This window comes from Numida meleagris, chromosome 13, assembly GCF_002078875.1.
Source record: "Numida meleagris isolate 19003 breed g44 Domestic line chromosome 13, NumMel1.0, whole genome shotgun sequence".
Classification (NCBI taxonomy): domain Eukaryota; kingdom Metazoa; phylum Chordata; class Aves; order Galliformes; family Numididae; genus Numida; species Numida meleagris.
The window spans coordinates 9,576,192-9,590,697 of NC_034421.1; the positions used below are offsets into that span (position 1 = coordinate 9,576,192).

The 14,506-nt window shown below is 38.8% G+C and overlaps 1 long non-coding RNA gene across 1 annotated transcript; it reads left to right on the forward strand.

The window, feature by feature from the left end:
- LOC110405938 lies at positions 1,458-13,088 on the forward strand. The gene is made up of 3 exons (XR_002443181.1): positions 1,458-1,544; positions 8,253-8,329; positions 13,004-13,088. It is a non-coding gene; the product is annotated as an uncharacterized LOC110405938 (long non-coding RNA).

Consider the following 14,506-nt stretch of genomic DNA (forward strand, 5'->3'; position numbering starts at 1 on the left):
ATGTTGTCACAGTGGATTTGCTTGATGATCTGGGCTCTTGGCTGATCCTAGCTGCTGTATCTGGCCTGCCCTACTCCTTTGCTTGGGTAGTATTGGCCTGGGCTGTGGTTGGCACAGCCCTTGTCCTGCTGGCCATGTCACACTGCTTGGCTCCCTGTCCTGCAGGGAGTAACCTGCCTCTGCTGTGCCTTAATGTCTGCTTTATTGGCTGCAGTATGGTAGACTCAAGGAAAACTGCTGATTACAATTTTATTTATTCTTCCAATGTATTAGATTGGCAGAGGGGAGTCTACACACTTCTACCTGTGAAGTGCTTTAACAGACTCTTAACTCTCCAAGAATTACTTGAATAATAAGAAAAAATATTAGTATATGGTGATTTTCTCAAATACTGTCATTCATTTAAAATAATGATCTCTTCTAGGTTTATAGTTCTGCTAAGATGAGATGATTCTAACAGTAGTGTGCATGCCTCTGTATGCCATTTTAATGGCTGTAGGACCACAACAGTAGATGTTTGCAGTAGGTGGTAATGTTTCTTGAATCCATGTCCTCAGATCAAAGTAAAGTACTGAGCTTTAGGACAGCTTGCCTGGTGTGTGAAACCAGTTGCTTAATACCTTTTCAGATTTCAGCTGAGACTGAATAGCAGATATTATGCAATGATTCACTTCTATAGCCTTTTAGGAACGTGATTTTGCAGCAAGGAAGACTTCAGGCTTTGCTAAATACTGTCATTTTGCAAAAGGCTAATTGTATTCACTTCTTCTTTATTTCGTTAAAAGAGAGATCCTTGATGTTAAATCCAGTTTCCTTCCTTATAGAGTATCTACTTTCTAAAGGAAGGATGCCTGATTTTAAGTTAAATGCCTAATAAAATGCTTCTTCATTTGGATAAGATAGGTTCAATGTCTCTTCTATTGCTTCTAATATACACAGCACAACAAACCTTTTTATTCCCAGAAAAGCTTTTTCTTCTCAGATTTTTCTATCCAAATGATACATTACATAAACTGTCTTTTTAACTAGGCTGTATTAAGGTGAAGATAGAGCAATAATAAAAACATCATGCATGACCATAGTCTTTTGCTGGGTATGAAAGCACTGCGTTGCAAGTCCTCTGTTTTTTAGGAAGCTAAGCTAAGGCATGTGATTGCAAATATAATAGCTAAAAATATGCTCTTAGTTGTTCATTTCTGTGCAAGTATTGGTTAAATTGCTTTCGTTAATTGGTGCTCTTTCTGACATTGCAAGTTCTGGTACTGTACTTGAGAATATTGCTTCTAGATTTGTTTGCTCTCTAGCTCAGAAGCTATTCTTTAAGTCCTATGCATGGGAAATGCTAGGTCATGACTTGAGCCAGTGATTGAGCAGCTGGTGGGAAGGCAAGGCCAACCCAGGGGTGCTTGGATGCATACAATGCACCTGAGGGACCAGAAGGGGATCCACCCCATTCCAGACCTCATTTAAGGATTGGCTGTGGAAGCAAGAATGTCTTGCCTGGAGATCTTTGCCTACCCAAGGATTGTGTGGGCCTTCCTAAGGTAAGCAGATTCTTTCCTATTTTTGCAGCTACTGCTATTACATCCAAGCAGACTATCCCTCGCCTTGCTGCTCTTCCATCTTGTAACATCCTTATGTAGGTTTTATCTTTAATCTGAGTTTGGCAGTTGATTCTGCCCATCCTCTGTTTGGAGAGGAGCAATGTCTGCTTCAGCTATGTTATCAACATGTTTTGGAGATACCCAATTATACTATTTATTGGGTTTAGCTACGTGCTTACTCATAAAAACAGTTACTTTACTAATCTCTCTGTGAGGTATGGGAGGGTGGTTGTACAGCACTTCAGGTCTCTGACAGAATGTCAGAAAGTGAGCTGACTCAATAAAGGACTTAGTTTTGTGCTGATTTGATAGGGCCCTTAAAAAGACAAACCTGTACAAGTGTTCATTTTCTTTTAGTTGCACAAATGCAACAGGCATTGCTACTTTCCAAACTTTTTTGCTTAGGTTGTCTCCACACTCGTAATTACCAAGGACTATTACAGTGGAGAGGGAGAATAGAACAGCAATAATGAAGGTATAAGCTGTAGTAGAAGAAAGAAAATGACTTAAAGTTAGTATTAGCTGAAAATAAGCACTTAATCAAAACCACAGCTCAAAAAGTGAAACTGGAAGCATTTGTGCTACTGGTGGGGAACTTCAGCCTCGTGTCTTGGGGTTTCTACAGGAAGCAATACAAAGAGAATCTTATTGATTTGATTTTTTGGGGGGGAGGCTGCTAACCTAAAAGAAAAAGCTAGAGCTAGGCAAATAAATGGTATTTCATTGCCAGCTGATCTTGTTAGCATTCTTCTGGGATTGATGTCCCAGGGCAGGGCCTTGAGCTCAGGTTGGCTTTCCTTATAGATAAGGGAATGAAGTAACTTGCAGATTTGTAGAAGCAGGGGAGCTGGGAGCTTTTGGCTGTGATGAAGTTAGCTGCGTCCTCAATCATCAGTGTCCCCATGTGATTTGCTGTTGCAAAGAATATCTGGCTAGCTTGCTTTTGTTGACTGTTAGTTTTCCTAATTAAAAAAATAAGAATCGTGTGGTGTTGCTTTGAATGAGAATTCAAAACTGTGGAGTCTGAAGGCTTCAAAGACAAGGAGTTAAACTGTATTTTTATCTTCAAAGTACAGATTTTATTGTTTCTGCTTATTCTTGAAATGCATACAAGCAGAGAGCTCCTGCATTGCACAGTGGTGAGATACTGTGTTGCTGATCAGGAGATAGGCAGCACCATGCCTGGGCGCTGTCCTCAAACTCCGTTCTTTTCCCCAAGTTCTAGCAGCCAGACTTTCTTCTTTGAGTCTGCCTCTTCCTGTGCTTATTAACCATTCTTCAGTACTGCCCTTCCTGATGTCTCTTCCTATTAGCACTTGTTTTTCTTTTATTGTTCTCCCTTTTTGCTTATTTCTACTCCCAGAGCTTTGGCTTTGGTTGCCGAAGAGCATAGTGTAGAAGCTTTCATGTACTAAGAATACATTTTGCCTCTCCTGCTTAATGACTTCAGCTTCTGGAGAATGTGCACTGGTTTCCAGAGAGTCAAGTGACACTGAGCAATTATTCTATTAACTGTTAATTACAATGAAGCTTAACAGATGTTTAACAAATCTATCGTACGTAGTTTAGTAAATGAAATGTACATTTGAAGTCAGTGAAGATGGTTTTGGTTCTGAGTCAGGTGGACTTCCTTTATGATGGCAGTTTAAATAAAAGGGGTTAATACAATTCAATTAGCATGGATATGTTACAGCCCTCCTTTCCCTGAGTATGAGGCAGCATAGAGTATTCTGGTGCTTTACATAAATAATGCAGTTGTCTGGAGCAAAAGTTTGTGTGCTTCTGTAATATACAGCATATAACATTGTTATGGCACTTTCTCAGTCAAAATAATTCAACCTGTCCTAAATATGGTTTTAATGACTGTGGGGGAGGAGGGAAGAATCCTCCTTCCACAGTTCCTCGGCCTGTGTGGCAGTTCCTGCGTTGTGAGACAGCACTGCACGGTCTGTCCTTTGTGTTGGGGCTGCGTTTGCCTCTGTTTGCTGTGTTTTTTCAGAAGGGTGAACTTCACTGTTAATCTGTGTCTGGAGAAATTAAAGCTAATTACCTTCTCATCTTCGTTTTGGATCCTTTGTTGCATAGGCTTATTGTTCTAGGCTCAAAAAATTGGCTGTAAGGAACACTTACAAAGTTATTGGATGTACCATAATGTTCTTAAATGGAGTTATTTCTTCAGTTTCTAGTCAAATTAGCTCATAGCATCATAATAAAGTGAACACTTTAAGTGTTCATTCAAACACATTTAATGGTCCTACTTTACCTATGGTCACCATACCTCAAGTGTTTGTGATTTATGCAGCTGTAGCACCAATACAAAAACATCCTTCAGTACACGTAAGATTTTCTCTTATTTCAGAATATCTTTCTGGAATTAGAAGTATAAGGAATAAGATTCCCTGAACGTTATTTGGACTCAGTAGCTTGCTTGGACAGTGTCTTATCTACAAATGAAAAATGTATTTTAAAACACCTGAATTTCAAAGAACTTCTTCAATACAACTGAATACTTTATGCTTTTAATTAAGTGGGTTCCAACTTTTTGGTAGCCAGAACCTAAAGCCTGGTGCAAGATTCTGCTCTGTATGGGGAATGCTATTCTCAGGGAGAGAGCACAGGAGTCTACCACAGGTGTGCATACATGTAAAAAGGCATTTACTAGCAAATACAGTTCCTAGCATTACAGTTTTAAGTTTTCCAAATGTTTTCTTAAGCTGGTCTCCATAAATCCATGACTACTTTGACTTGTAGTTTCTTTATTGCAGTACATACACACGGAACTCTGCAGTGATTGTGCTGCTTTCGAGTCATGTCTGTATGGCTGTGGAGCTGCTGAAAGCCATGCTATTCTTGTGTCTGTGCTGGCCTACTGCACGTGCTCTCTTAAAGGAGGTGTGCCCAACCCACGGCCTGCAGGCCTCAGAGAATCTCTGAGGTTCTTGAACAAAGCTTATGTGTAGAAAAATGCAGTGCATGTGAAAGGGGAACCTTATTATCTCTACCAGTGTACAAAAAAATAAATCCAAGCTGAAAACTGTTGAGCGATATGTTATGCAGCTGGTGGCTGTTGGTGATATTTGTATAGCCTAAAGTAAATATTAAAATGTTGCTTATCATTCTTGTATTTCATTTTTGTACTTGGTAGTATAAATGTTCATGTCAGCACAAACTCATATGTATGCTAATCACCTAACTATTACATCTCAAACAGTAGGAACACCTACTCAGAGGCAGAAGACAGAACAATTTGCTAGGCATTTATGCAAAAGCCCTGTCTAATAGTTTAAGGATGATGTTTCTAGTCATCCAGTTTTCAGGTGTTAGCAAATAACTGGTTCTCTGAGAACTTGTTAGGAGGGTAAGAAAATCAAGAGATACTTGAGTCTCCAAAGTCAGTACTTCAAAGAGAAATGGTTAGGTAAGTAAAGGAGCTTTCATTTTTTTTTTTAGCTGGTGTCTTCACTGCACAGTTGGTATCAGATTTTCTATCATTTTGAGATAAATAAGTGCTAAAAGCCAGTTTAATTTTGGTGATTACAAGTTTGTGCTCTTATTCTTAAGTAATAAAAATATAGCTGCTTATACTTGATTTCAACCAATTTTAGATACCTAATTCAAATGAAGCCTCGAAATGAAAGCATTTATTTTCCACAATATGATGTTTTCCAAGTTGTCTGGTTTTATTTGATTGCATAACTTGAAATCTAAGCAGTCTTTAAGCTGGTACTTGTAATTTCCCCATCTGAAACTGTTCTTTAGATGCATTCTCCTTCTGGCCTCATGAATTGTTGCAGTGTACCTCATGCAGTTTGTGGGCTAAAGAAACACTTATCTGCAAAGGCAAAGCCAGGAGTTTGTTACCTTAATTAAAGTCTTAACAATCTAGTCAAATAGTTATTAGTCCAGGAATAATTATTGCAGATAAAGAGTAGTGTTGTAGGAAAGATCTTAGTCCATAACACAGTTAAAATTGTTGTTCAAATGCATCTTAGTGCCTACTCCTTTTGTTCTTGCTGTTATGTTCACCCATTTGTTTCTCTTCTGAGTCTGAAGGTCTGCAGTGGCAGCCTTCCTCCCAAGGAATGGGGAGGAGTCACAGCCAGTCAGCTTCTTGCATAGAGGACACTGAGGTTGATGGTGGTGTTTTCTCGTTTGGAGTCCACCTGAGGCTGTTTTTGTTTTCTAAGGTGTGCTTGCATCTTATTTTCTTTGTACCTCTGGAATGCCACATTATAGCTAAATTTCCTATATATAAGATATACCATGTATATACATTTATATTGGATGCTTATTCTTTGTTCTCTTTGACTAACGGTCTTTAAGTGCATGCAAATTTGGAAGCTGGGTAAAACTAGGGGCAACAATCAACTATATTCATGAGTTGAATGTAGCTAGGACTTCTCCTACCCTCCTGTTCAAGACCTTTGCTGTCATCCTGTGCTTGAACTACTCTGTGTGATATTGTTAGTTGAGGATCATAAAGATTTTATTTTATACAGAATAACCACTATTACTCTATATTAATCACAGAAGTATCTCATAGTTACTGCAACAATAGGCCTCACACAACACAGTTTCACAAAGCTAAGCTAAAACTGAAACAAGATGAATAGCTGCATCCCGTTTATTATGCAAATAGACCAAGGCAAGTCCAGACAAAGATGTGCAATTCCCAAGGTTTGCAAGGGTGAGTTAATACAGAACCTGTGACCCATGACTGGAAATAGGGTGCTGCTTTTGCTACAGGCTTACTGAGTATCATTTTGAGGTCAGACCAGCCTGCATCCTAGTAGAGGGGTGTTCCTTCAGGAGGTAGGAGATGTGGGCTGCATCCTCACTGATCCTGCCTGCTGGCTGAGCGCTCTGCTGGATTGATTTTTCATCGTGTGTCTGAATGTGGTTGAAAAGCAAGCACGCAGAAATAGAGAGGTTGGTAATACGTATGTCCATAACAGGAAAATAAAAAACTCAGTATTGATCCTGCCAAGATAGTTACATTCTCTAATGTGAGATACAGCAGACAGTAAAAGTACCTTCTCCCTCTAATTCTGCTGGGAAGCAACAGTTCACAAAGGATTTCTGCAACCTCTTGTTTATCCTTTGATTTACTTGACCTCTCTGTTCTGATTTCTTCTTACTGTTCATTGACTTTGGACATACTTGGAGCTTTCTGGAAAGCAATTTGTGATTCTTCAGTGTTTTCATTCTTCAGGAGCCTGCTTGGAGATGCACTAGGAGTCTCTATTTTACAAAAAAAAAATCCTGAGTATTTTATTTTTCTTATCTCATTACAAATGGTAATCAGTTCTGAAGGTCTTGGCTGACCTTCTGATACAAAGTTAATTATGCCTTGTTAATACACTGTGAGAGGCAAACAATGCTTTAATGTTTATGGAAGAAATGCAGATACTTTCTGAAAAAACTAGTAGTGAGGCATTTTTCCAAAGCTGTTCAATACTACAGCTTGGTGTTGGTAACAGGCTATTATCATACAAGATAAACTCCTTTATAGGATTTAAAGCTGTAATTAGTAAATGTGCTGTTGAGGATTGGGTCAGCTAAATTAGTAAAGTGGGTATTAAAATTCCTGTTGTTCTTATGGGTCAGTGAGAAACTGACTGACTGCCAATCTCCTTGACTCATCTTAATGCCTCAATTAGCATAAAGCAGTTCATTTATAGATTAACTTGCTGTTCAAAGATTTGAGGCTAAGGATGAGATGACTGGGGAGAGATTAGAGTGTGGTTTTGTGGTGTAAATGGGACGTTGCCATTTATCAGGAATAACAAGTTCATCCTTCCGTAGTTCTAGAAGGAAACAGTGGTATGAAGTCAATCTCTATCTCATTTATAAGCCCCCTTTAAGTACCGGAATTGTGCAGTGAGGTCTCCCCAGATCCTTCTCTTTGGGCCGAGCAGCCCTGCCTTTCTTTGTAGGGGAGGTGCTCCAGCCCTCTGATCATCTTTGCAGCCTCCTGTGGACCCACTCTTGAGCTGAGGGCCCCAGGCCTGGCTGAAGTACTCCAGGTGGGGCCTCATGAGAGCAGAGCAGAGAGGGACAATCACCTCCCTCACTCTGCTGGCCACTCTTCTGATGCAGCCTGAGATACAGTTGGCTCTCCAGGCTGCAAGGATTTGAGTGTATGTCAGATGGGATGGGTTGCTGTAATGTACTTTAGAGTACAGAAGTGGTGGAGGTGCTTTGGTTTATCAGTGAAGTTTCCTCAGCAGTTTTCTCTCATCCACTTTATTTTCTGGGCAGAGGAGTTCAAAGCATGCAGACATATTCCGTAGGAATTGCTAAAAGCATTGAGGGTTCAACTTCTGGCCATTTTTTTCTATTGCTATGTCCTATGCCTGAGATCTGATTTTGCTCTGAAGGTGTAAATGCCACTGACAGTGGTTGTGGAGTTAGACATCTTGGTTGGAGTGCTTTTGAGCTGAAGTAAGCATTAAGACTTTAATGTTGCATAGCTTGTGATGGCTTTTTAAGGATTCTGTACACTGGGCTCCTGAACTTGCTGTAGTGTCATGTGGATGCCACTGGGGCTTTCCAACTCCGGTTACACTCTGCAGCATTAGCTGTTGGAAACTCACTATAAGCATCTGGTTTTTTTTAGGCATTTATCCACTTCTTTTTAAACTGCAGAGTGCCAGGGAAATTTAACCTACCCAAGCAAGGGAAATCTAATCCCCAAGATCTGTGCAGTGCACCTTTTTACCCAGGTAAGACAGTGTTTATGGTATTTGAGACTCCAAGGGGTTCCTTGAAATTCTGGTTTAGTGGGTGCATGAACAAGAGGAAGAGGTTTTCAGGGGGATGTTAATTTCTGCCCTGTAGTAGAGACAACTGAGTTCTGGAACAATTAGGATATGTTAAAAGATAAGTGATGTCTTCTTCCTTACTAAGGTAAAGCATCTTAATTAACTGATATACAGAAATCCTTTGCGTTTATATCTTGTTTAAATCTCCTCTCATGAATGCTTTAGATGAGGCACTCTTTTTTTTTTTTTACATGCTTCTTAAAGGTCTCTGGGTACAGACTTTGGAATAATGTCGATTTATAATTAATACTTAAATGTTGAATGTTTCTAAGCTGTAACCTGAAGTAGAGTGACGCACATGAAGTAAAAGTAATACATATTAGGATGAGGCAAATTACTAAATTTAGCTTTGCTTTCTAATTCAAAAGCTTAGCCATAAATATGAATTATTACCTATTTTATTTAATTGCGTGGGCATATAATCAGGACCTCTTGCATGTCAAAAGTTCTTAACCAGCTATAAGTCCAATTTTTGTTAATGCAGTAGTGAAAATCTTCACTCTTCCCTTTATTGGAATAGATGAAGGTCAAAAGAACAAACCAAAACATGGCCAAACCTCACCCTTGGCAAAAAAAAAAAAAAACCTAAAAAAATCATGAGTTGGGTGAGCTACGAGTTGAAGAATGCATGCAACCCTACCTAGAATACACAAGCTTTTTCCTTAAAGGGCTTTATAGAAATATCAGTGTCACATTTCAGTTGTTACCTCTTCAGGTAAAATGGATACTGGGAAGATGCTTTGACTTGAAATATTGAGTTCTTGTACCTTGAACAGTTTGCAGTGAAAATATATTAGGGACTGTACTTAGAGTGTTTATATTTTTGTCTGGATAGATGTGGGGCTGAGATGCATGCTCAGGTGGCTCTTGCTTTATCAGTTACAACAGGCCAGCTTGACGGTGGAAGCTCTAAATTCATTACTCTTTTTAAGTGATTTTCTTTCTATTTTGGTACCTCTCCATACAGGTAGCTGTATCCAAGTGAGGGGGGAGTGTTGGCAAGGGAGCAAAATCCTTCTGCAGTGCAAATTCATTTGCTTTGCTTTATTACCTGTGCTGCCAATAAAATAGAGAAACTGCCCATTAGGAGCAGTTTACTTCATGGGTCCCTAGCATCTCAAGGAAATAACATAAATTCAACCGGAGCATAGTTTGTGATGTGAATCATGCACAACTGCAGAGCTCAGCACCATCACTCATTAAAGGCCATTATCAATCTTTCATTTGAAAATATTATTTCAGTTATTACTGGGAGGACAGGTTGTTGAACACAGATTGGAAATTATCTTCTGAATGAAAACAGAAAAGCTAAAGAAACCATTTAAAATTACCTCATACATAGCTGGGAAATAAATATTTAGTAGCAATGAGTAATTGTTAATTAAAATGTTTCACTGTGTATGTGTTTCACAACTACTTTAGTCATAAATAAACATCTAGTGCTGTTGAGTCTGTACTTGAGAGGGAACATATAAAACAATCGTGGTTATCTAAACTGGCTTTAACAGTGACCTCTGCTCTGCAGATCTGAAGATTTAAATTCTCAATATGTGCAGGGATAAGATCAAGGGTTTTTTTGTAATAGAGCAGTTTATTTTTGCATATCTTCTAGGAAACTGTTGAAGGTAAAATCCTTCTATTCCTTGCTCAAATAATTAAGAAGAAAATCAAACTCATGTTTCTGCAATGAGCATTACTATTGATCTCGAATCAAGATTAAGCCAGAATTCCTTGCTTGTTGAAGGACATTAGGATGTGCCTGAGTTTATTGGTCTAACACCATTTTTGGTTGTGTGAATGAATGTGTACTGGCTATTTTTAAACCTAGTATTAAGGGGTTTAGTTGTATGTTATTTAATTTTGCATAAGGTTGAGCTGACAGCTGTGATCACAGTAATGACTTTGGTTCTAGGTGCGCAACAGATTTGTTCAAAATCCGCTTCTGATGGGAAATGCAGGAGTTGGGAAGACAGCATAGGAATTGTGGCTTTCAGTTTGTTTTATATAAATGTATGTTTATATTTATTTCTATATTATCTGTACAGACATGTTAGAAAATAACATTTTGCTCAGGAAACAACGTACAACAAATAGAGTATACAGAGCAAAGAGAACTAAGCAGGTAAGACTGGAATTACAGGGAATCTCACATGACTCATCAGTGAGAATGAAATTCTTCCTGGCCATACTGGTTATGAGGAATATGAATTCTGATATATTTCTTGTTTTGTTGGCCTTCTTTTTATTCTCTCTTTGAATGGTAGTTAAGTGTTGGTATGGTGAGACAGAGCTTTGCTCACTTTGCAGAATTTGATTTCAGACTTCGATATGTTTTCCTGTTCTGTGTTGAGATAAGCCAACTTCTTCCAAAGCTTTTGAACTGGGAACTGATCTATTCAGCACTACATAAACTGAGACCTTGAGGGTTTTTCATATTCCAGATTAGTGTCAATAAATGTTTTCTCTTTTTGATTCTGACTAGAAATTAAGGAGTGTGTTGGTTTTTTGAGTTGGTGCTCCTTATGAAAACACTCATCTCCTAGGAAAGAGTCATGTTGAGAAATTTCTGATAAATTTTTCTGTTATGAAGTGAGAGGGATAGGTGTGGAACAACTGGGAGAGGAAAAGTGGGAAAAGAAATGTAATTATCAACTAATAATGAAAATAAATAGAAAAGAGATGTTAGGAAGTCTGAAAGAAATGCATCAGAAGAGAACAGTACAAAAATAACATTCAAGAGGCAGAAGAAGTATTTATGAAAGTTAGACTGATAGATTGATGTTGCAAAAATTGAGAGGGAGGAGTTGTATCATTCAGATCTGCTACAAAGAAGATGGAGGTAGTTGGAGTAAAAGAAACACAAAACCAAAGGAAGGGTTCTTGGCAGACAGTGCTGGCTGCTTTTCTGCATTGCAAAAAAAAATATTGCCTCTTGGCTTTTGTTTTTGGACAACAGAGCTGTGGAAACTGTGTAGCTGAAGCAATCTCTTGTTTAATTGTCTGTGTTCAGTGGCAGGAATCTCTTCCTTTACCCTCATTGCTCAGGGATTTTAGGTGCTCTTTTATTTAATGTTCATAAATTTCATAAAGGCATGAGTGAGTTGGAACTGAATGAATGATGCAGTCTTGATGACTCCTGAAAGCAGGTTGCATTACCAGCTTGCTTGTGTCCACAGCAGAAGGCCACAGTTGGCTTTGGCAGGTCCACCTGAAATTATTTATCTTCTACCCAGAGGAAGATTCCTGTGGGGTTTTATAGAGAAGGAGTGAATGAATTGTCCAAAGTCGCTCTCCAATAGTTTGCGGTATGAATTTTCTTAGATGTTTTTTGAAAACAAACCAATTACATTCTAGCTGAAGAAACTTGTGCATACTTGAAATGTAGGTAGCAGCTTAGTAGTGACTGTAGCGCAAATCTCAGAGTGAGAGTCTGCAAAAGGAAAACCATGAATTTTGGTGTATGTTTCATGTGGGAGATGCTGAGTAGTTTTCAGTGAAGTGAATAGATGGGACCTGCTGTTTACCTGTTATGCTGAGGCTTCAGTGGCACACTGTACATTGTCTTGGCAAGGAAAAACTTTTGTACTTTTCCACATTTTATTTCAATTTATTCTTATCCTAATTAAGAGGTTAAAAAGTAAAAGTGAATTGGTGCTTCTCTACTGCATCACCAAGAAGGTGTTCCTAACTAGTTCTTTTTAGAACAGGAGAAATATGATGGAAATGTGCTGTTAGTGGCCAGCCATGAGTCTTTTTTTTTTTTTAATGTGTTGGGTATTGGAATTGATTGTGTGGAAATGAACTTTTTTCAGCACTTGAAAACAGTAGTTCTGGACAAATTGTTACGTGGCTTCTTGTTTCTGCAATTTTGTTAACCCCGCAAATGAGTCACATAGTTTTGAAAACAAAACAGGCTCCTGTTGTAGACATCATTCTCTCTGAGTGAAGAGGCTTCTTCTATCTGGCTATTGGGGGATCTTTGTACTGCTTGAGGTGAGTTATGTGCATACTTGTATAAAAAAAATCCAACAAGCAATGCATTAGACAGTCCTATGGCACAAGTGGATCTATGAGGGGACTTCAGAGGTGTAGGGAACCAACTTGCCCTGTATAAACTGGCACCAGCAATCATTCTGTGGGCGTGGTATTTGGGGGCCAGGCTGGATGGGACCCTGAGAAACCTGGGCTATCATGGGTAGCACCAATGCCCATGGCAGAGAGGCTGGAACTGGCTGATCTTCAAGGTTCCTTCCAACCTAGGCTATTCTATGAACTCTGATCACTAGAGATGTCCTCTGAGCAGTGGCATTCCACCATTGCTGTGGCACTTACCAGAAAGGGAAGCTTTGCTCCCTGACATGGAATTATGTTTCTGGCATTCCTGCTTCCTGCCCGTTTAACCTGCTTTGCAGTCAGGCCTTCTTTGCCCTCCATACCAGGTTGTTCCTTGGTCCCCTTCCTGGCCTCAAATGCAAGATTGTAGTATTTGGTACAATTTGTTATTAGGTAATTTATCTCATTTTTTCAATATGAAATGGCTTCTGTGTTTGCTTGTTGTCCCTTTTTTGGTTTCAGACACCTAGCTGAATTGCCAAGACCCACTTTCCAGTACTTCTCAACACACTTCATTAATCTGAGCTTGCGTCCTGGAATTGTGGCTGTCACTGAGAATATGTAAGCTCTGAATTCTAGCTTGGAAATATCCAGTTTTTTAAGATTTAGGTCAGAAGCTGATGCAAGCATAATAATTTATAATAATGAAACTAGGGCAAAACAAAAAAACAACAATAAATGCAGCTTTTCAAGTATGGAGAGAGGAATAATCCACTACACACAAATAGCAAGCATATCATGAGTTGAGAGAACAAATTACTGCCCTTTACCAAATTAAGCTGTTTTGTTTAACCATTATTCAGTTTCTTCTTGCTTAGTCTTTCCTGTTCTGCTTGTGTAGAATGGTGGCATCTATGAATGTTACTGTAGCTTGCAAAGAGCAGAAATGGACTTAGTGAAGAGAAAGCTATTTGTCTTAATGCACACTGATCAACAGTATAAACTGAAAATCTGCTCATCAAGAGATTAATTTCCTGTGATCGTGCATTAAGTAGTTAAATATTTTAAATGAAACATCCTGTTCTTCCCCTGCTGAAAAGGGATCCATTGTGTTAACTGGAGCTAAATTTATTGGGGAATATCTTCATTATGTTAGTGTTAATTCTTTCTACAAATGTGTGCATTTTGTTTGTCTTCTGAGTGATACTGGAGGCAGTGCTCATAGAATGTGTTATGGGTTAACCTTACCAAAAATGACCTGGTGGGGAAAGACTTATTGCATAGTCAGTGCATAACACAGTAGTCATCCCACGTATTAAGGCTGTGTAAGGTAGATACTGATGTATTTGTGGGGCTTGGCAACAATTAATCCTCTCTGATCTTCTCAAAAGACTTCATGAGGAAGACAGAGCAGTGCATAAACTTCACTGGATGTGCTGGGCTCCTGCCGGACAAACAGCAGTTGTTTTGAGGAGTGAAGACAGGTGATAAGGGGCACACAAGGTGAAAAGTTGCTAATGTGTTCTACTTCTGAACGGAACTGGGCTGTATTTTTTCTGTTCACTTATTCAGTAGAAAATATGGATTTGGGTCAGCTGAAAGTATGATTACCACTATCTAATCCTATTGAGTTTGTCCAGTTGGTAAAGTAGTAATTTTAGCTAAATACTCTTGAAACAATGTTGCCTTGCTCAGATATCCAGTAAAAAGAAAAGTTAATGTGCCACACTTCCTTCAAAATAAACTTTTGATTTAAAGAGAGCAATATTGTTTTCCTATTTTGGATTAACCAGTGAACTGAAAATATCCTTCATCCGGGTGGCAGCATTTGTGATGCTTCTACTGGGGGAAGCTACAGACAATTCAAAGCTTCAAAGTAAATCTTCTTTAATGTGTTTAAAAAACATGCAAGACACTTGATGGGAAACAGAACATTTCTGTAATATTACGTAAAAGTAAAGAAGCTGAGGGGGGAAAAAAAGAGGCTAGGTGAGTCATCACTGAGAAAGCTACTGGCAAAGCATT